Source organism: Haemaphysalis longicornis, unplaced genomic scaffold (genome assembly GCF_048455015.1).
Source record: "Haemaphysalis longicornis isolate Haplotype H1 unplaced genomic scaffold, Haemaphysalis longicornis Haplotype H1 scaffold_1, whole genome shotgun sequence".
Classification (NCBI taxonomy): domain Eukaryota; kingdom Metazoa; phylum Arthropoda; class Arachnida; order Ixodida; family Ixodidae; genus Haemaphysalis; species Haemaphysalis longicornis.
This window is the reverse complement of record NW_027526203.1, coordinates 166,210,977-166,234,437: the sequence shown is the minus strand read 5'-3', so window position 1 is coordinate 166,234,437 and position 23,461 is coordinate 166,210,977.

Below are 23,461 nucleotides of genomic sequence, written 5' to 3'. Positions count from 1 at the left end.
CCCGCCGGCCAGTTATCGTTACCCGGGGCGGGGGCGTCGCATGGGCTACGAAGATCAGTGCAGCGCGTGGAGGTTCTGCGTGCCAGTGCGCTTGTGGGACGAGCGCGGTCCTGCGCGATCCATTCGCTACGCGATTATGTGATCGCCGGCTCTCGCCTTCGCTCTCTTCGCGTCCCCCTCTTCCTGCGCGTTCGCTTTGCTTCCAGGTGAGTGCAGCTGCTCGCGCCCGAAGCATCCGCTGTGCGTAGGCTGGCCTGTCTGTGGGAGCTGACGGCCCCGGAATGTCAGGAAAGGTGAATCCCGTGGCATAGAGCGCCGAGATTTCTCCCACCGGCACTCGCTTTCACCGCTTTCAGTTTTCTGTGCAGCTATTCTACGACGAAGGCCGTAAAAACGAGGGCTTGAATTTGCCCGTCTGTTTCGGCTCGCGCCGGCAGTGAAACAAAATACCAGGTTTGGTTCGTCCCTAAAATCGCCATGTCAGGGTAAAAATTATTTCAATTGTGAATCAAATGTGAAGGAAGTAATAAGAAAAGCAGACGAAAGAGTCTCACCATGGACTTTCTCGCACCACCCCTGTGACGCGAGAAAAAAAATTACCGTCAATAACCATGATTGTGTGGTTGGAGCAGCTGAACCTCCTGCCAAGTTTTTTTTTTTTAATTGAAAACAACTTCCTTTAAGGTCGATTCACACGACAAACGAAATCACTGACTGGTACGTGGTACGGGGTACACGGAATGCGTGCCACATTATGCGACGTCACCAATTTGTGGCTTCAGCGAACGGACCGCGGTCTGACAATGCTACTATGGACAATACGCACCTTCTTTCCCGTTCACGATACTGGCGGAGGATTACAGCAATATACTGCTCTTCTGGCGTGCACAAACCTGGATAGTCTAGCAACCACGAGTCTCTGCTCGCGGCGGCATGCGTATCGAGATCGCCACTACGCTTCATTTGTTGACTTTTTGGGTGCGTTCCCATTTACCCATTAGACCATAGCGTTTCATACTAGTATATCCTAGACGGAAATCTGGCGCTGCAATCGCGGGCCCTCGTGGGCGCCGCCATTGCAGCTAGCGACGTTCCTAGCTTACTTGGCTTGTTGCTGCCACAAGGCTTCTTCTTTATCTCGAAGCCAAAATCAACAAAAAAGAGTAGCAACTTGTTTTTGTCCAACTTGCTTGAAGCTTCTAAATAATCGCTGACAAACAAATCATTTTCGAGAGTCCAATCCAAAAGTAACGACTACGAATGCGTTCGTAGGTTTTTGCAAAATGAAGATGTCCTGATGTGGGATTATCATGAAATGACTGTAAGATGGCTCTCCGTAGTTGCGGAGTTACTACAGGGACCTATCTGCTGCCTTCAGGATGATGGCTGCGACGATGAAGAACTCCACTTACAAGCCGGAAATTCTTTAACTGTCGACGTAGGCGGATGTTGGGACGTGGTACGAAGCCGTTTATCCTGTTCATTATTGCACGACAACAATCACTTCGTTGGACTACCGGCAGGCTGGCTGGATCCTCAGCCATTGCAGGAATAATGTGTGTGATCGATAGAGCAGCTTGGTTTACGAGGGAGACAAATTCGGGCAATGGAGGCAATGGGCAGCGTGAAAGGGCGTCTGCGTCCAAGTGCTTCTTGCCGAACTTGTGGGCGATGGTAAAATTACACCGCCGGAGACGAAGAAACCAACGACCCAGGCGTCCGGAGAGGTTCTTGAGCGTTGATAACCAGCATGACGCGTGGTGGCCCGTAACGACCGTGAAATGTCGGCCGTATAAGTATGGGCGGAACTTTTGAATGGCCTACACAACACCGAGGCACTCCTGCTCCGTTATGGTGTAGTTATGGACAAAAGTGTCGGCGACCGGTCTCTCCCAATGCAGTTCTGCCCCGTTAATATAGAAACCCGCAGTCCGGACTATGGACGGCTATTTTGGGGACGCGAAACGGGTAAATACAGGCATTTTTGTCTCGGCATTATAAACACAGGCCCAAAAAGAAACAAATAGAAAGTATGACTGGTGTCCACCAGAGGCCCCTGCACGTACCAGTTGGCCGAAACACACGGAGCCAAAGCACGCATTTATCTCGGAACGCCTTTACTCCCAGTATCATAGATTTAGATTGAGAACATTTGGGATCAGCGAACAACACTCTAAGTTTGTGACGACCGGGGGACACCCTTTCCCCATCAAACAAGATTGCCCGGAGTGGCATACACCGGAAAGAGCAAGTCCAAAGGCCCGGCTAGATAATACGAAGATAATAGTTCGGGCCATTATCCGCTGCTCATAAAAGGCAAGGCTGTACGCTTCCCTGGTCAGTTCGGCGCAGGCAGTGGCTGCTGTTAAGCGTAAACGGGCCGATATTTCCCTTCAGCTAAAAACGGAAATGCGCCAATTCAAAAGTGAGACGTACGCTTTAGGCATCTGTTCAATATGTGAAAGCTCTGCTATGGAAGAGGACGATCCTACGGATGTCCTTCCACTCGCGGCGCATTGTGAAACTATTCGCCACCTATAGGCGCAAAAAAAACCCAGATGAAGAACCATTGGAATTCAACTATTACTCCTTAACGTTTATATTTGTGACCTTGATTCTTAATTATGGACAACTCACATTATGGACGATTTTTCTGGGGAACGGAGCCATCCATATTAACGAGACATGACTGTACAAATATCATTTTACCAAAGTATGCACAGTAGTGGAAGCATGCAGCACAGAATGCCCTGAATCGAAAGACCACCCGGTTTGACGAACACATTTTATTCAACTTCAACTCAATCAAGAAATGTTTTCGAACAAACTCATCGTCTCGGCATGGGCTTTGAGGTCGAAGCGCACAATTTAGAGACGTTCGATTGCCTCTTGTTCATCGTAAGGGTATACCACTCGCTTATTGCGATTTATAGGGGCCAACAAGTCACTTCACACCCGGCGCAAGCCGGCAACGTTTCAAAAAATCGCACACACTCCACATACCCGGTGCGGGTTGAATCGCTGCTAGTGATAATTCCAACCACGGCCTCCGTGATAGGCTGCCGGCGACGCGCCGTTGCGCTGCCGGCAGCCGATCACGGAGGCCATGTTCCAACATAGTAAGCACAGTCCATATAACGAGCACTCCGTCGCATTTCATCGCGAGAGAGAGAGAGAGAACAAAACTTTATTTAAAAAGAAAACCGGGTTAGCGAGGGGGGGTGGCAGAGAACCAGAGGTCCGCCGCGACCGCCAGAGCTCGGCAGGTGACCAGCACTTGGCTGGACTCCTCGGAGCTGCCCAGGGCCTTCTCCCAGTGGGATGAGGAGGGGAGTGGGGAATATTAGTCAGCAGGACATTCGCAAAGAGAGTGATATAGAGTATCCAGCTGACCGCACTTGGGGCAGTGGGGTGTGTGGACCTGATGTGGATGTGTATGTATTAGTTGAGTACGATGAGGGAACGTGTGCGTTTGGAGTATCCGCCACATGTGGGCAGCCTCGGGGGATAGGTGTGGATGGGGGGGTGGGAGAGTACGACGGAGGAGGCGGTAGTGAAGGGTAATTTCCCTGAAACTGAGGAGAGACTCGGTGGTCTCGGTCTCAGGAGGCCCGTGTATAGGTGTACGAGAAACAGCGGCCCGGGAAGTAAGAGCTCGAGCGTGTGCATTCGCTGCCTCGTTAGCACCTATGCCGCTGTGGGCCGGGGTCCACAACAGTTGCACGGGGTCGGTCGGGGGGCTTTGGAGAAGAATTTTGAGGGCTACGGGGGATATAAAGCCTTTGGAGAAGTGCCGGATGGCCTGCTGCGAGTCTGATAGGACGGTGATTGGGGTGGGGCTCTGGGAGAGCGCAAGGGCAATGACCGCTTCCTCCGCCGTAGTTGCACATGAGGTGGAGATGGTGGCAGTGTGTGTCGGGACATTGATGTCAGGTCCTGTAACCGCGAGGGCATAGGCCGGTTTATGTGGGTATTTGGCTGCATCTACGTACAGGGTGTGTTTGTCAGGGGGGTGGAGTTTTGCATGATGGCTTGCACGAGCTGCTCGGCGGTTGGCATGGAATATGGGGTGCATGTGACGGGGAAGCGGTTTGATGCGGATGAGAGCTCGGATGTTGCGTGGAATAGGTTGGGGGGTAGTGGATGTTGTGAGGGGTGTATGACCTGTGATTTGGAGTATGTAATGGCCCGTGGGTGTGGTGGAGAGTCTGGCGAGTTGGGCTGTCCGGTGGGCCTCAAGGATTTCAGGGATGGTGTTATGGATGCCTAGTGACATAAGGCGATTGGTAGGAGCCCCGGGAGGAAGGAGCAAGGCCGCGTGATATGCTTTGCGGAGCATGTCATCCAGGGCGTTTGTTTGAGTGTTTGTGATATGCATGTAGGGGAGGTGGTAGAGTATGCGGCTGATCATAAAGCTGTGTAATAAACGTAGTCGGTCCAGTTCTATTAAGCCATGATGGCGGTTGGCGACCCGTTTAATGAGGTGGATAGTTTGGGCTGTGTATTTCTTAATGTAGTTGATTGTGGGGAGCGTAGATGTGTTGTGTGTTATAGTAAGACCCAAGATTATTAGCTCGTGAGTGTGGGGGATGGGGTTTTCATTCGCAAATAGTTGTATTGACGGTTGGGGGGAAGGCCGGGTTTTGGGAGGTGTCATGATAAGTAGGGCAGATTTGGTGGGCGAGCATGTTAGGCCAAGAGGGGTGATGTGTGTGAGGACGTGGTCAAGCCCAGGTTGTAAGGTGTCTTCTATCTGGTCATCACTGCCACATGTCACCCATAGGGTGATATCATCTGCGTAAATGGTGCTGCGAAGTGCGAGGATGTTGAGGAGTTGGTGAGCGAATGGAATGAGAGTAATATTAATAAGTAGTGGTGAGAGAACTGCCCCTTGGGGAGACCCGCGATTAGGCATTTGGAAAGGCATGGATTGTATGGGGCCGAGTTTGATAGTGGCTGTGCGTTGGCAAAGGAAGTTGTGGATATAGATATAAAATCGGGTTCCTAGTTCGAGGTTGCTGATGGCTGCGAGGATCGCCTCATGTGATAAGTGGTCAAAAGCCTTTTGCAAGTCAAGTGAGAGTACCGCAGAGTTATCTTTGGCAAGTGGGTGTTTTATTAAGTCGTGGTGGAATTGTAAAAGGGCATCCTGTGTGGAGAGGGCGGGGCGGAAGCCTAACATATTGGGAGGATATAGGTTGTTAGATTCTAGATAGTGGGAAATACGGTTGTAGATGACGTGCTCTAGCAATTTTCCAATGCAGGAGGTCAAAGATATGGGGCGGAGGTTGTGTATAGAGGATGGTTTACCCGGTTTAGGTACTAGCGTGATGTCCGAGTGTTTCCAGGCTGCTGGAAGGGTGCCTGACGTCCAGTGTTGGTTATAGAAATCGGTAAGCTGTGTGATGAGATCGTCATTGAGATGTCTAAGTATCGTATTTGTTACTTTATCGTGGTCCGGGGCTGTGTGCTGGCGTAGGGTTGATATGGCCGATTTCACTTCCTCTATAGTTATAGTGGAATCGAGGGCTGCATTTGGTGCTCCCATGTAGCAAGTTGAAGTGGGATTTGCGGGTAGCGGTTGGGGGATGTACAAGTCCTTCAGTGTTTTTATGATTTCTTCCGGGGGTGTTTGGAGCGAATGGATTAATTGGGTTGTGCGGTGTTGTGATTGTTGTTTGGTGTTATTGGGGTCTATGAGGCTACGAAGTATCTGCCATGCCTTTCTGGTTGAGAGCTGTCCTTTGAGGTCGTCGCAGAGGGAGTTCCAATTCGATCGCGCGAGAGTTTGGGCATGCTGTTCTATTTGTGTTCGGAGGTGTGCTAGTTTGAGTTTGAGTGCTCTTTTGTGTTTGTGCTTACGCCATCGTTTTTCGATGCTGCAATAAGCTTCCCATAGGTGAGTAATGTGAGGGTCAACGTATGGGGTGGGGATTTTGGGGTAGATGAGAGAGGTACTCTGTTCTTTGGCGTGTAGGATAGATGTTATCCATGTTTCGAGCTCACTTTCTGTGTTAGGGGGCTGGATGTCTAGACTGTTGGTTCGGAATTGGTCCCAGTTGGTAAGGGTGTGTTGTTTTTGTGTGTGTGTGGGGGGGGGGCGTGTATGAGCGCTACAGATAATTCGTGTTTGAGTGATGAAGTGGTCACTTCCTAGGGATTGTGGAAGTGGGTTCCATTTGGCGTTGGATATGTTTTTCGTTATGGTTAGGTCGGGAGCTGTGTCCTTTTGCACGCTATTGCCTAATCTGGTGGGCTGTTGAGGGTCGTTATGCATTGTGAGTTGGAGTTCCTGTATAACTTCCCATAGTATTCTACCCTTTCGGGTGGTGCGTGTGTATCCCCATGCTATATGTGGCGCGTTGAAGTCGCCCAGTATGAGTAGTGGCTGGGCTTTGGAATGGTGTATGGCTTGTTGGAATAGCGCTTTGAAATTAGTATAGGTGGATTTGGGTGGGCTGTAGACATTCAAGACGTGTAAGTAGGTACTAGTTGGTTTTGGGGGGTAAAAGAGTAATGAATACATGAGGGATGTCAGAGTTGAGCATGTGTTGTTGGGTGGCTGTATCCCTGTGTACAAGAATGCTTAGTTGGGGGAATCGAGTATCCTGATGTGCTCTGTAATTGAGAAGTTTGGTTGGCGTGTGTGTTTCTTGTAGCGCTATGAGGAGGGGTGTTTCGTGAAGTGTGGTGAGGAATGCCTGGAGGTTAGAGCGTTTGGTTCTGTACACTCTGCAATTCCATTGCCATATAATTTGCGGCTTAGAATTCTTCGCTATGTTCTATTGGAGCATCTAATGGGGTATGAGCTGAGGGAGGTGGGACGGGCTGCAGAATGGCTGCATGCATCCAGTTTAGCATTTGTTGGTGGAGGTCGTGCACAGTGACTTGGATGGCTTTGATTTGTTCCGCGGTCTGATTTTTTAGGGCGGTAAAAGCGGACTCTACTTCTGTGCGTAGGGACGTAATCGCGTCATGCGTTACCGGGGCCGGTGGTGTGTTAGTTGGAGCGGGTGCCCGTCTTTTGAGGGGGGAGATTGTGACGAGTCATTGACAGCGGGTGGCTGCGGATTGTTGAGGGAGACTTGCTGTTTGAGTTGGGCGTTTTCGCGTGTGAGGCTTTCGTTTTCCTGGCGTAGTAGGGTGATTGTGTGGCGGAGCGTTTGCATTTCTCGGCGGAGTGCCGCCATCTCATCTTGCCATTGTTGTGTTGTGGATTGTGGAGAGGGTGGAGGAGAGAGCAGGCCCCGGGCACTTACCGAGCTCTGGGCAGCCTGGTTGTAGGACTTGTTGTGGATGGGCTTGAGGGGTGGATAGGCTGCAGTGCTGGATTCCCAGGTGGTAGAGTAGTGGTGGTCTGCTGGTTTGTGGCGGGGGTCTTGCGGCGTGGCTGGAACCGTTTGCGGCATCCAGCCGCTCCGGTGACGTGGGCGTCCCCGCAGAGGATGCACTTGGGTTTGCAGGGATGGTCGAGTGTGGGGCCTGGAGCTCCGCAAGTGGTGCAGTGAAGTTGTGGGGAAGGTTTGGCACATACGTCACGCCTGTGGCCTGGTTTCCAGCAGGCCAAGCAGGCCTCCGACTTCCGCTTGAAAGGGTAACACCGGAGGATGACGGCATGGTAGCGGACCCAGAAGGGGATTAATGGGCCGAGAAAGAGCACTTGAACGATTCCTGTGCCACGGATTCGTTTTGCCTCAAGGACAGTGATGGTAGGATTGTACTGGACGAGACTGTCCATAATGGTGGTGTCATCATCGCTGGGGGGTACTTGAAAGAGTGCCCCTGTTACGGTTGTACTGGGCGGAGGGATATGGTTGGCCAAGGCGTAGCTGGTGTTGTTCCATGGAAGGGTTTGGAGATTCAAGTACTGTTGGGCGCGTGCTTCAGACGGTGTGCTGATGACTATGAAGTTCGATCGTTGGTTAATTCGGATTTGGTCTTCGTGAGTGTTGGTGAGGTTGGCCTGCTTGAAGATGGTGTCGGCCAAAAGGGCTGCGTTCACTTGGGTAAGGTTGAGGCCTCCTTGTGGTCGCAGCACGATTTTAACATCATCCGTTGGCAGCGGGTCTTCTGGAGGGGTGGTATTCAGGACTTGCGGATCGATGTCTTCTCCAGCAACGGCGTATTCCATGCCGGAGGTCTCTGGATTAGTGAAGCGCTAGGCACATTTTCCGGTGCTGGTGAGTGGGAGGTGGTGGGGACTGGAGAAGGGTTTGAATTTCCCTCGCTGCCGGGGGCGATGGCAGCGTTCATGGTGGTGCAGTTGTCTTGCGGTGCATACAGAGCCGCCGTTGCGTAGGAGGTTTCCTCGGCTACCACGGGGGGCGCCGGTGTCGCAGGGACAGGCCGCCGAGTCTCGATGGCGCTAGCCCTAAGATTCGGGCTAGCGGCACAGAGGCGTGGTGGCGATTTTGGTAGGCGGTAGTGCTGGTATCGGGAATGCTAGCGACATGAAATTTATGTCAAGAGAGTCCTTACTTTGAGGAGAACTCGTTGGTGAAGTCAGTTTGTACGATTTGGCTCTGTGACGGTACTGCGGGCGTGAAACTCAAGAGCGTTGCGAAGACACGTCCGCGCTCGTCGGCGACCGAAGCGCGAAGCGAACGCGACCACAACAGACACACAGCTTCGGCCGCAGGCCCGAGTGCAAAACTTCGTTCGGTCAGACAGCGCTACGTGAGGGAGCAAAACACTTCAGGCGTTTTTTTTTCTTGAAATAAGCCAGTCCACCTAACGCAAATTTAAGGAACAAGCGGAAGTTTGTTGCCGGATGTAAATGCAACGCTGTCAAAGCTATTATATGACATATTTTACATGTCAGCTAGGGGAAGTTCATGCCTACAAGTAATTTAAAGTTTTCCCGTGAATATGAGCAACATTGGAGTGATAAGCTTGGATTTGACTCATGTTGAATTGAAACACTCAAGTTGATGCGGAATTCTAATAAAACTTTATCTAAATTGACTTTCAAGCATGGGGCGTTTAAGTTTTCGTGGAAAAGGCATTTAGAATAAGCAACAGGGTTGCAAGAACTGTAGAACTATACATGAAGAGCAGGTGAGTCCTCTTGCCGTCATTAGCAGCTCTTTTTTGAATTTTTCCCTAGGATAATTGTCTTCGGCACATCTGAACGCACTAACGAAGTAAGCAAGCTCTTCATTGCTTTGCCATGAATTTCCAAAGCGCTTCACAAGAAAGCTGTTCTTATCTTCTTCTGCGCCCTAATGAATTGGTTCGTACTGTTAGAGGGGGGGCGGGGATTTTCCAGGGCTTGTAAGCGGCGGCTATTTAGTTAAGTACTAAAATGGTAAATATGGGAGTGAAAAAATAAATATAACCAGATAGAGTTATTTCGTAGGGTAGGGTGAGACGAAATGAAATCATTGTTTCACATCTCCCAGTTTCATCTCGTTCACTTGTTCTTCCGTTCACGTCATCGTTGACATCTTGGGGCAACACAACTTTGGCTGATCTACTAATTGCCGTATGAATTCATAATAAGCCAGCTCCAAAAATAAAAAACACTTCCGGAAACACCCATGAAACAGTCTGAACACTCAAGCCAAGAGCAAACGTCCATTGGTAAATGGATTTGACTCATTTTGATCCGTCAAACAGCAGGATGTGGCTCATTCTTGATGCGAACTACAATCTGCGTATGCATTTTTATGGCGTTATTCCAACTATTTTCGTGCCACCTCTTTTTCAGGGGAAACTTGCCGAGTTTTTCTTGTCAGTGCAGTTTTATCTGAGTTAGTTTCGGTTTCTGGATCTGGCTCATTTCGAAAGAAAAAAAAAAGCCTCACTTGTTCTATCAGACGCAAATTACTGTCCACAGAAGAGCAGTACAGAGGAAGACCGACGCGCTACTTGCCCCCATGATGCAAACAAGAAGATAACAGGCATGTGGCTACGCCGAACCTGCAATGACCATCGCAACCACCCCTGAAGCCGCGGCTTGGCAGCTTGCGAATGTCGGCACGGCTTAAATTATACCTGTACATTTATAATTGTTAAAGAGTTATGAAAGCTAACGTGCAAAAAAATATTTTACGTGTTTCTGTGAGAGCTTGGGCACACGGTTCTCATTCTGTTGTTCGTCACGTGACTCTTGGCACATTCGCTCAGTCGACGTTTACGTCATCTCTGCTGGGCGACTGATAGCTTCACTTTTTGAATATTTGCGCGATTATTTTCAACGTACTATTATGAGCAATATGAAAGGGAACACAGGAACGCGTGGCCAACACCCTCAGACCCAGCTATCAGTGATACGCAGCGGCCGCCGTCGGAAACAAGGTGGAAAGGGGGACGCTGTTCTAACAACTGTTCCCATTCCCGCCGTGCGTCTTATCGGCTTTCGGACGACACCATATCATCGGCGAAATTACTTAAGCTGCTGCTTTGTAGAAACGCCAGCGCGGTGGGAGTGCCAACAGTTAGTGGCACAGCGCCCTCCTTTCCCCCTTTGTTTTTTACAGCGCCATCCGCGTATCGCTCCGAGTCTGTTTCGAGGCTGTTTGCCACGCGTTCCTGTGTTCCCTTTCATATTGCTCATAATAGTACAGCCCAAGAGAGTGGTATCGTCGTTTTTTGTGGATGCCAATCTATCTATTTATACCAACTTCGGTTTTTACTTCAGTATCCCTTCAAACGGTCGAGACGGTCGTGAAGGTTGCGCGCAGCTTCGCTACGTTCAAATCTTACGCGTTTTTGCGAGCTTCCTTCCTTTTGATTTCTTTTCTTTAGTTTTAGTAACTTTATTGATCTCTCTGTTTTAACGTTACTTACAAATCGTATTTTGCGTAATCCCTTTCACCACCGTCACCGTCATCATGCTATCGTCTGTTGCCATGTTACACAAAGTTTATGTCATGAGTGTCGGTTCTGCGATGCGGTAATCAGAACGAAATGCTACACACGATAACAGAACAACATACTGATGCTGGGAATTCACTCATTGCTCCAGCTCGAACTCGACTCGTGCGCCGTAATGAATAAAGCAGTCATCGCGCTTTAATTTTTCCGACGACTCCGATTCATGGGACCCACAAGCTTGCTAGAAGAAGTACGGACGAATGCAGCCTTTGGTTCTTTGTAATGGAGTAGCATGTACTGCCCTCTTGGGATGGTACACCAAACCAACACTGCATTTATTGGTGCACGTAAAAACAAAACATGAAACGTTATATTATGGCCTCCTGGATTTAGAAGCCCAGTCAAATGTATTATTTCTGTCGCTAGAAAACTGTTTCATGCAGCAGTTCGTGTGAACCAGCGGATGCTGCCAATTCAGACTCCTGGCACTGAAGGGTCGTAAAACGTTTGCCCCATTTTCGACAATAACAACCGCCATTTGCAAGCTGTTACTTAAAATCACGTGACCTTTGCGCAGGCTAAATTTACTAATGTGTGTCGTTCACATTCCAGTCAACTGTTTACGGTAGGTCACGTCTCCTCAGCCAATCACAAAGAGGGCGTAGCCTACAGGCAATATTTTTGGTGAGTATTAAAAATCAAGCCCACGTGGACATGTTCATTGCGGTTCATCTAGTTTTCAATGCCGCCCAACAATTATGCACCCTCAGTAGCTAAAAAAAGGTAAACCACTAAACCGGTGGCATTCGTTATTTTGCCTCACTCAACGAAAAGTAACGAATGCGCACGCAGCCACTTTGTCAGTTCGAAGCACGTCAATAAACCGAAAGCCAATAAAAAACCGTCCGGCCAAGATGGCCAGTTCACTGAGAATTGACGATGTCAAAAACAGGGCTCAAGCAGAACACAGTAGGTTCCTGGCTGCGCATTCACAAACCATATCCCGTAACGGCCCATACGTGACCACACCGTGTGGCGCCATCTATGAGCTCGTTTGAGCATATACGCAAGTGCTTTTTATATTCCGCGTTTTGTATCCTGCTTTTTATAAACGAACTCGGACAGTCTGGTTTCCTGCTATAGAGGTTTCGTTTCTGGCTCTCACGCGTCCGAATGCGGTTCAAATCCCGCGGGAGTTGTTTTTTTCTTTTTAATTGTTTGTTTGACCTGAAACGCTTTTATTTTTAGCACGCGTGGCATCGATTTGTGACAGACTTGTGCATTATAAACAAAATTTCTGGTGGTTTCGTTCCTCTTAGGCCAGTTTCAGCTCTTGTTTTGTCACTTTTAGGTCGTTTTCTAGTGTCCCTTAGTTAACTAAACAAAGGCCAGCTACGGTAAGCGTAATGTGCATGATTTATTCAATTGGGATTGAGGTTGTGTGTCCTTGTGAATGTGCATGCGTGCGTGCGTGCGTGCGGGTGTGCGCGTGCGCGTGCGTGTTCGTGGGCGCGTGCGCGTGCGCGTGCACGTGTGCGTGTGTGTGTGTGTGCGCGCGCGTGCGTGCGTGTGCGTGTGCGTGCGTGCGCGTGTGCGCGTGCGTGCGCGTGCGTATGCGTGCGTGCGTGTGTGTGTGTGCGTGCCTGCGTGCGTGCGTGTGCGTGTGTGCATGTGTGCGCGTGCGTGCGTGCGTGCGTGCATGCGTGTGTGTGTGTGTGCGTGCGTGCGTGTGTGTGCGTGTGTGTGTGTGTGTGTGTGTGCACACGCGTGTGTGTATGTATGTGTGCGTGTGCGTGCGTGCGCGTGCGCTCACGTTTTACGTCGTGTATAATGTTCTATTTCACCCAGTTTTGTTTTATTTCGCACCCAATGTTTTATTTCACACGAGCCTCCATTGCTGCTTACCTTCGAAACCAATGATTTCGGACGTATTCGAGCCTCTATGCGCATCAAATGCGGTTTACTTGTTAACATTTTAACATTTCCCGTGAATTAACCGAGAATTTGCAACTTTTCAACTGCCCGAAACCTATGCACTCGCTAAGTAAAGGAGAGCTGTCGTTTTCAGGCAATGCCGAAACGCATGCGAATGGTGCTAAGGAAGCCCTCGGAATTCATGGGGTCCATTCAAGCACAATGCTCCTTCAGGGGACAATCGTGCGGCGGGAGATCTTATTCGCGCAGAAACCCTGTTTGAGCCGTCGAAGCGCCATCGTTGGTTGAAACGAGATTGTCGCAGATACGCGTGGAGTCTAGGTATTTTACAACGCCATTTTTCGCCGCATTCTCGAAGAGGGCGAACATTTGTTGCCTAATTACGAGGCAGGCGAATGCGGGAAGATGCCCCGCGTTGATTGTCGCCTGGGAGAATACACTACCTACATTTTGTGTATGACATATATTTTGTTGCAAAGTATTCTCGGATGGTGAATTGCGGTAGCCCGGCCACGCGTTGCTCCGTAAAGTTCCCACGGCACTCCTCCGCACCTCTCTTAGAGCCGCTGCTCCAGCGCGGGCGGGAGCCGGCCAGGATCGCGGAAGTCCTTGAACCACTCGACCTGTTCGAATTGCTATTCGATTTGCGCCCGCATCGAAGGCGCCGTGGTTCGGTGCACGCCGCCTTGCGGGAACAACTTCTCTGTCTCGCTAGTTCCGTGCAAAGACGCCGAAAACCGAGACCACTCCTCCTAGGCTATCACGCGTAGCCTTGTCGCAGTAACACATGTCGGTACATATTCTTCACTTCGCCGCGAGACTACGGCGGTCAGGGTTTTCTAATGCTAAGCGTTAATGCCTAGTGTAGTTCGGCTGTTTTGTATCCAATTCCGGTTTTCCACGATGTACTTGGTATTACGAATTACAGCATGCCAATAGGACTTGCGCGATCGCATGGAGTAAATTTGCGGTATAAGGATTGATTTTTTGCTGGCAAACTTAGATCGTGGGCATCACCGAATCTTCTTGTTTTTAAGGAAGATAACCGTGGTTTAGTTTTAAACATACTTCCCTCAGCTTCGAAAGATACTTCGTAACATATGTCCCAGCGTTCGTAACATTCTGAGCGTGAAACTGAATCAACGAGCTCTGCCTCAGTTTATAGCCGCTGGAGTAGAACACTAGTGCAGGAAACGAAATGAAGTCTAGCCTCAGTGGCTTAGAGGTGGGCGTAGATAATTAGACCCCCAGTCACCAAATTGTGCGAGCTTCGGAGGCGGCAGCGCTTCCAACCGATGCACAGAACTTCCGGCCCGAAGCGAGGACTTCCCCAACGGCGCACCGGCGCGGCCAAGTCGAGCAGAACAATACGCGAGCCGAAGTGCAGGTCATTTTGCAAGTGCACGGGCGCCTGGACTCCTTCTTGAGCACGTGTGTTTGCGGACGACACTTCCGAGCTGCCAACGAGGTGAACCCCGCTACACGTGACCGAGCACGAACCCTTTACGCTGAACTGCAGCTCGGCCATGCGGGCGGTGTACTTACTCGTAATGCGTATAGGCAGCGTCTGGGTGCCAATGTCACGAGGAAGAAATGGGCGAACGAGCCATGGGTCACTCGCGCTTGAACTTTGAGCGGGCGGGTTTTAACTTCGAGATCTTTTTTCTTACGTACCTGAGAATTTTAAGAAGGATATATACGGTCCATTCGACTCACCCGCACTACGTGAACCAGTTCAGGCAGTGCAGCACTTCGCGATTCGCTTCATTTGTGCAGCTCGCGGCACCTCAACTGTGCCGTTTGATTTACCTGTGGTGCAGGCGGGTGCAGGGCGAGTTCACGGCTTCGCCTGCACTTCCTGGGGCGGAGGTACAGAAGAAGCAGGCGAAAAAAAGTACAGATCTGGTTTTGCCGATCATGCAGGATGGTGAAACCGGCACTGCACTGCTGGCAGTGCTGTGAACTGGTTCAGGAGGTGCAGGATGAATCGAACGAATCCACAGTTCCGGAAGTGGTTCTTCCCCCGCGTAGCAGGTCAGGACCACTGCATGCGCCTTTTCCTGCTCTAGCCTGGTTGACGGTAAACATCCCTCATATAGTCGAAAAAACTACCCCTTAAATAAAACCCTCGTCGATCTACTCACCGGTACGCTACCGGAATGACCGGTCACTGTGACCAACGCAAAAATATAAATGTGACGTCCACTGCTATATTATACAAAGCGTGAAATTTTTAACAAAAGAAATCGAACTAGACGATGGATGTTATAGTTTTCGGACTATGATTCTGAATATCACGTTCGAATCTGCGGTGGGCATTCATCATAAAGTCACAGCGTTCATCAGCATCGCCCCCGTATACGAGCGAGTATTGACCCGGGGGAGCCAGGCCAAGTCCTGACCACCTCCCGGGCTCTGGCGGTCGCGGCGGTGCTGTGGGCCTCCTCCACCCCCAATAACTGATCCCGATGGACGAAAAAATGTATTCCTTCCTTCCTTCCCCACCCGCTGCCCATGGCTCAGTCGCTAAGGCATTGTGCTGCTGAGCACGAGGACGCGGATTCGTTTCCAGGCCGCGGCGGCCGCTTTTCTGATGGAGGCGAAAAGCAAAAACGGCCGCGTGTACGACATTTCGGCGCACGTTAAATATCCCCAGGTGGTCAAAACCAATCCGAAGCCCTCCACTACGGCGCGCCTCATCGCCTGCGTTGCGTCGACGCCTTAAATCCTATAATCAACTAGTATTCCTTCCTTCTTTCTGCCTGTACGACAAGCGGCTCGGGTGTCATCACGTCAGCAAGGCACACCATGAACTATGAAGTCGTTGTTGTTATTTGAAAACGTTTATTAAGAAAAGAGGGGAAGGAGTTGGGTTACAAAGTGGAGCACCGGGTGGCCATCCTATTCCGGTAGGCCGCGGGCTGTGGCTGCAGTCTTCGCCCGGATAATCAGGGCTTCCCGTTCTTCGAGCTGGCTGGAGCGCAGCGCCCGCTCCTAATGCTCAGGAGGGGGAGCGAGGGGTGGGGAGTCGAAGGAAAAAAAAGAAAAAAAAAAAGAAGCCCCGCTGGTAATGCCGCCGTCTTGTTGCTCGTTTTGCTATGTCGAACTCGCTTGTACGCTTGCTTGACTGGAATTAGAAATGTGATCTGCAAAACGTTTGTTGGTTCGATCTGCGTCTATAAACAATGTACAGAAATTACGGGAATTTTTTCTACTAATGCCCAAGTATTCTCCCACCCCTTCGATTATTTTTAGTTTATTCTTTGGACCAAGAATTTACACTATTCTAACGACTAAATGGGTTGATTTTGCCAACGATACATATTTGTGCAGGTTGTTGTTCTTTGATGGTTGTTGCTCTTTCATTTTTTTTTCTTCATATTTTGGTTTGTGTATGCGGGGTTTTTTTTATTTGTGTCATCGTCTAAATACATTGCTGATTTCATTAGTTCCTTTCTGGTAATTTTATTAATCTATTTTAGTTTTTAAAATCTTCTTGAACCAATATGCGTATTTACCCCACTGTGACGATTAAATACGATCACTAACGACGGAGCGACTCTGTGCGTCATTTTTGTACAGCTACAGGCCGTTACAGGGTTTGAGCCTTTTCGGGAATTTTGTTTCTCATTTTATTATGGTTCGGTTTATAGGGGTCTTTATATATATATATATATATATATATATATATATATATATATATATATATATATATATATATATATATATATATATATATATATATATATATATATATATATATATATATATATATATATATATAAGACAGAAATAAGAATTGGCAGTCAAGAAAACCTCGGAAAGCAAAGGGGAGGATGTAGTTGATCAAGATAAAGAATTTGGAAAATAAGAAAGTGGAGAAAAAATGCCCGCCAGGTGTGATCTGAGCCCACGACCTCCAGAATACCGATCTGGTGCGATAACCTGGCGTGATTTTTTCTCCACTTTCTTATTTTTCAAATTCTTTATCTTGATCAACTACATCCTCCCCTTTGCTTTCCGAGGTTTTCTTTACTGCCAATTCTTATTTCTGTCTTATTTTCAACGAGCCCCTCATTTCCTATTCTGATTGGCTACATGCATAGCGAGCGCCTCTGTTCTGGCAGTCTTGGTGCCATAGGGAGCTTAAGAGGGTTCAACGCTGGTCGACCACTCTCGACATGTCGTAGACGCTCGAGTCACGGCCCGGGGGTTAAAAAGAAGGTCCCCTTCACCCCGAGTAGTCCGAGTGGCACTGGCTACCACCCCCAAGCGCAGGAAACAAAAACACCTGAACATAAATACCCCAGAAAGTGGAGGCTAAAGTAGCCCCGCCGGTAGCGTAGTGGTTATTGCACCAGACCGGTATTCTGGAGGTCGCGGGTTCGGATCCCACCTGGCGGGCATTTTTTCTCCACTTTCTTATTTTCCAAATTCTTTATCTTGATCAACTATATCCTCCCCTTTGCTTTCCGAGGTTTTCTTGACTGCCAATTCCTATTTCTGTCTTATTTTCAACTAGCCCCTCATTTCCTATTCTGATTGGCTACATATATATATATATATATATATATATATATATATATATATATATATATATATATATATATATATATATATGTGTGTGTGTGTCTTTGTCGTATTTTCTTAGTTAATTTTTCATAGTTTTTGATTATTTTTATAAGGATTAAATCATCGAATGTCGCCAATTACGTTTTTTTGTGCTGATACGGGGCGTTACAACTCTCGTGCTTTGGGCTACTCGGCAAAGAAGTCTCACGCATTAAAATTAAAGGCGCTGCAAGCAGGGGACCACCGCATTTTGGGAAGAGCTCCAGAACATTTATACGGCCGGTTTGACCCCCCATGTTGAAACCTTTTTCGTGACCCTGTCTGTTGCAACTCATTATGCTCCTCATCTCGTGATGGACTAAACAGTTTTAAGTTTAGTCCCATCACCACCGGCTCTTCGCCGTCCAAATGGAGGCTACTTTCGCAGGCAAGCAGCTCGCCAGTCACGCTCCCTCAACACAGGTCGACATCGGGAGCCCAGTCGCAATAGAACACCTAGGTGGTGGTAATGGGATCCGGCTTGAAGGTAAGGACCGCGCGACAGTGAGGATTTTGCAGCTTTTTTTTTCTTTTGACATCTCGGCCGCTTTTTAGCAGCGTAGAATGTTCTTTCGGGAATCATTCGCCGACAGCCATCTCGCAAGGCGTGCAAAAGATGAACAAGTCTTCGCTCGACTGCGCCTCAAAGACGGAACTTTTCCGGAGTTCGACATATACATACCTTTCAGTGGCGTCCAGGAGCCCTCTGCGTTGTGTACAGTTGGGTGATTTTACGTTGCAGTCATCCTATTACTCTTGCGTATCTTCTAGTGGCGTGCTTCAGTTGTATCCATCATCCCGTCTCCTTGTTCGCAAATGTTGTAAACCTTTTATTAACCCTGTTACGCAGGTAGGTTACCTGGATGGTGTTGGGGAGTGCCAGTTGGCCTGCTGCGCCAACAGCTATTCCCCCGCAGGGGTGGCGTGTACGTCACTCCTTGTAGACCATGGTTGACAGCGCAGGCGGAGGCGAATGCGCGTCATTACAAATATGTCCAAGTAAGCACCAACAATGCTCTTCTCCTACTTGCAAGTACATCGGTACTATTTTGCTGTTGCCTACTTTTGGAGACTTCGCCACGTGAAAATGAGGGAGCAACCTAGAACTCATGTGCCACGGCAAGGCTTGCAATGACACCGATAGACAGTCGTTGAGGCACCCAATTACGAATCGAGGTTGATTAAGTGCCAACAAATATATAACTACACAAAACTGCACCAAGATATGCACGTTAACTTCACAAACATATACACGCTTATAGTTAGCTATTCTGTGCCGGCTTGACCGCTTCCAAAGAACCATCGTTATAGCGCTTCGCATCGTCCTACACCTTCCAATGACACCTATACTACTGCGGCCTATGGATACCGCATCTTCGTTCGTTCACATGCTTGATGGGGGTTGCTGTAGGACGGCAAGTTCGTGAACACGTATTCACTGCCTACACCTGCACTTTTTGTTTCGTAATATTCACATAAATTAGCTACATTATGTCTTCCGGAAATTCGAGGTATATTATGATGGACTAGCCAACGGTAGGTCATGATTCGCAAACTGTGTATAAAAAAACTCGATAAAGTCGGTTGGTGTGTTCATGATGTCACTCCGACCCAGCCGTCCAAACAGCGGACTTGTTAAATGCTGCATCAGCAACCTTAAAACCGGCGCCCATATAGTCGCATTCGGACGCGACATTGAGAAAACTCGCCAGTGTGGTTACTAACAGATGGTGATCAAAGCGGGCGTAGCACGCGTCGTTTTTGCGAGCGCAGCTAGCGCCGCACTGGCGCGGAAACTGAGCCGCATCTCGGCTGTGTTTAGGGGCAACTTCGTCCACGCTCTCACGCGCACGCGAGCTGAGAAGTTCTCCGATAATGGTCATAAATCTACGGGGCGGCAATTTTCGTGGAGCGACTCGACAGCAAAGGACTACCTATAGACAGCAGCTCAAAATGACGGGCGGTCTACTATAATGAGAGGTGCGGCGCGTGCACGCGCCCGGTATTAGTGCACGCGTGGTTCATTTGTCATCGTACAATTAACCAATACATCCTTCTTTCATTTCGGTAAATGGTGCTTCCGTAAACGGCCTCGTATTTTACGGACGGATATCGCGGGTTTGACCTACTGGCGCATGTAGTAGCTGGAACGCTCTAAATAGCCATGCAAACACGTGGCTGGAGTTCTGTTTGTCAGCATTGCAGACGGCGATAAACCTCAGAGAACGTGCCCGCGGAGGTTGATTCATTCGACGTATAGGAATATACGGAGAGTAAAAGAGCTCCTGCGGATCCAGGGCCCTAGTTGGCCTTGCGCCATGAACACACAACCATCATCATCATCTACTTGCGCGTTCACGTGCATCGCATGATATGGCACGTGCACTGACATGGCCTTTGTACGAACGTACGATCGCGTCCGTGGCGCCTATCGACTGGAAGACCTTCACAGTGATCACAAAGCAGCCGTTGCACATCTGTACAGCTGTAGATGAATAAGCACAAGCATGAGGTCTCGAAAGTGCTCATTCCGAGCCATCGCTTAACAAGAATCCCAAACCTTAGCTGTTCTTGAAAGCTAATGAAATTTAATTTTCAGCGTAAGAGAGAGCAAGGAGTACTATCTATAGCTCCCATGCTCGGTAGAATGCAAGTTAACGCTGCTTGCGTGTAGTTTTTTTTACTAAGAACCTGAAACCTTTCAGCGTCGCAATAAAGAGTGCTCTTCCAATGATTGAATGCTCTCTGTTTTACATAGTCATCAGTTTTTGGGTTGCATTGTTGACAGAAATGTTGTAACAGTTTGGTTAAAAAATGCGCGCCGATCCACTTTGTGAAGGTAGTTGGAAAGCGAAGCTGTTAACGACACCCACAACGATTACCCATGCGACGTCACTTGAAATAACACACGTGGCTCTATAAAGAGTGAAACCAGAGACAAGTGAAATTCACTTAACCACACCCTTTACTACTTCAAAGAGGCATTCTTTGCTAAGGTAAATCAATGCGTTATTCATGAACGGTGGTCGGTTGAGTTGTATTGGTGAAGCACATGATTGGAAACTCTTTTTTACATATAAAATTAAACGAAGCTCCAACCCGGTGTTAGATGATCTCACCTGTCCTCCGTCTCTGCCGCCGATCTCGTCGCCTCCGTCGGCGGAGATGCCATGCGTTGGTGTGAGCTTCCTTTAAGTTTTATCATTCCTAGCGCACGCGCTAGGCGCACACGCGGCTGCTACACGTGCCGAGCGCACAGCGGCGCGAGCGGTCGCGTGACGCTATCACGTGGCATTCTCAGTGCTAGAACACCGGGGTTAAGCCCTCAGGTGTGCTTGGTCTGTGTCACCCCAGTCTCCACGTGGTCTGGTAGTTCAATCGGGGAGACAACGAGCCCTCACTCCGTTTCTCTATTCGTTCCAGGTTCGATTACTGGCGATGCGAGTAACTTATTTTATTTGTTCGCCGGAGTTTTCGGTTGACACGAACCGGTCGCGACAGCATCCTTGGAGGGTAGAGGTAAAAGGCTTCGCTTTAAAACACTTGTGGGATGGAGCTTGCTTTTAGGAATGGTATACCTCATCAACGGCGCTGGGCACCATCAAAACAGCGTGAGCTGTTTCTGCGTGCTTTCCAACCTCCCTTAACGTTATCGTGCTGGACTTATACGTAAATGAAAGAGACTCAGTGCTCTCTGGGTAGAGTGTTTTTTTATTTTTATTTTTTATGATTGAGCGACACTCACTCACGATACCAACCGCAAAGCAGTTCCCATGCATGCCACGTGCCGACCAAATACGGGTGAGAATATTTAAATCTTCCCTCGTCCCGGCCGCGGCGGCCGCTTTTCTGATGGAGGCGAAAAGCAAAAACGCCCGTGTGTTTGAGATTTCGGCGCTCATTACAGTTCTTAAGGTGGTCAAAATTAATCCGGATCCCTCCACTACGGCGGGCCTCATCGGCTGTGTAGCATCGGCGCGTCAAACCTCATAATCAATCAATCAATCAATCAATCAATCAATCAATCAATCAATCAATCAATCAATCAATCAATCAATCAATCAATCAATCAATCAATCAATCAATCAATCAATCAATCAATCAATCAATCAATCAAATCTGCACTACCGGTGCTTTTTCTAATAAGCGGTGTTCCCTCTTGATTTGTCGGTCTAGCAAGTTGAGGCACAATATTTGCCAAAGTGATGTTATTATGGTCTATATAAAACGGATGCGACTTCCGAACTGGGGTCGGCGACCATTTTTGTTGCGTCTAGTTATTTTTTATTTTTTTGCGGCATTGTCATTGGGAAAGGCTGGCCTAAAAACTTGCAAGCAATGGACACAGATCTTTTTTCCGTGTTTTTTTTTCTCGTAAAATGTTTCAGCTTCCCTTAATTAAGCACGCGTACGGTATGTCATCGTTGTCTAGGTAATAGCAAAAAACAATTGGATTTGGGTTTTCAAACCACATTTTCGTTTCATATGGCGAAGCTACACCTGGCCTAGGGGGTGTGCCGCAGCGAAGGGCGACGGAATAATTAATTTAGACCACATTCGGACCCTTAGCGTGCGGTGAAAGTTAGGCCCACGTGCGTTTCCGTTTTTCGGTCCATAAGAAAAACAGCCGCTGCTGTCGGAATCAAACCCAAGTCCATGAGTTCATCAGCGCAATGCCGCACCCAGTAAGCCACTGCGGTGGGCCAAATTCGGCGAAGAGAAACATCCAGCCTGTATATACGTTGTGTATAGGTAGTGAATGACCTTAAACTGGAAACAGAATGTCCTACCACAGGTTTCTGTTTACCACCTCCACCGAAAACGACATCCCTACAATCGCACCCGAACCCTCGGCTTCGCAGCACAAGCTATAAACTTCTTTGCGCCAGTAGTTTAGAGAGAAGTAATGATGTGAAGTGAATTTTTATTTGGGAAGTACGGCTTTACTTAATGAGCGTACACGTGCCGTCAAAAGTGAGTGGAACATGGACTCGTAATTTTACAGGAATTTCTTCTTCCGGAAACTGCCTGACCTGCATTGGTGGGCGTTTAAAGGGATCCTCCCTAGTAGAAAAAAAAACATTCCTGTAAAGCAGTAATGGCTGTCACAAAGCCAGCAAGACAAATATTTTGGGATATTCACAAATCCTTATTCCAATTACTTATGACGGCGCCTGTACATCCGCTCCTCGAGGCACATCGAAATGGTAAGAAAGTGGCTCGCCGCCGGAAAAGCCCAGTATCAGCTCTCGCTACGAGGCCTCAGACAATGGTTCCTCACCTACTAAGTGGTTGTTCTTTCCTTTTGGGACGCCGTAATCTAACCGTGCAAGTAGATGCCGCTGAACACCGCGCCTCAACAATGAGTCGGATGCAGCCCGGTTGTTATTCGACAACCGAATTGCGTTGCTACTTTTTTTTTTTTTTGCAGTCGCGCACAAAACGGTGCATACAAGAAACTTCCAGGAGGCATTTCCGTGAACATGTATACCCACCCCTGGAAAAGTCCCGGCAGAGGCCCTTGAAAGGGCTCAAGATGCAACCGTGGCTGACAGTGTAAGCAGAGAGGCGTCCACTATCGGAGTTGCACGTGAACATGGTGGGTGCCATTGCCAGCTCACTCGGATCAACTCTGTAATCGACGGAGGTCCCCAGAATGGGTATGCTTAGCACGTTCTCCCGGCCGAGGTCACCTGTGGCCACCATCCTACCTTGAACACAACGTGCCGCCGTGCTGTCGATGGCATAGCGAGCGCAGTAAGATAGGCTACAAGGCACGAATAAAACCACTTGCTCTGGGCGCAAGAACCGATTGGCAATGGCAGGACAAACGACGGAGCGCGGACGCGGCAGAGATTGCGCACCCGCCACTACTATCTATACATACACCCCAGCAAGCCCTGCATACGGAGAGGCGGAACATCAGCGGGACAGTGCGCGTGCCCTCACGCAGCAGAGTAAGCGCCAGATAGTGGGAGTGTGTCGAGAGCGATTTCAGTGTAATCTTTGTTGGCGACTTCCCGCACCTTTTGCTCGTGCGCGCTAGTCGCCGACTGCCACTGCTCATGCCTTTTTGCCCCTACAACGACGTGCATGT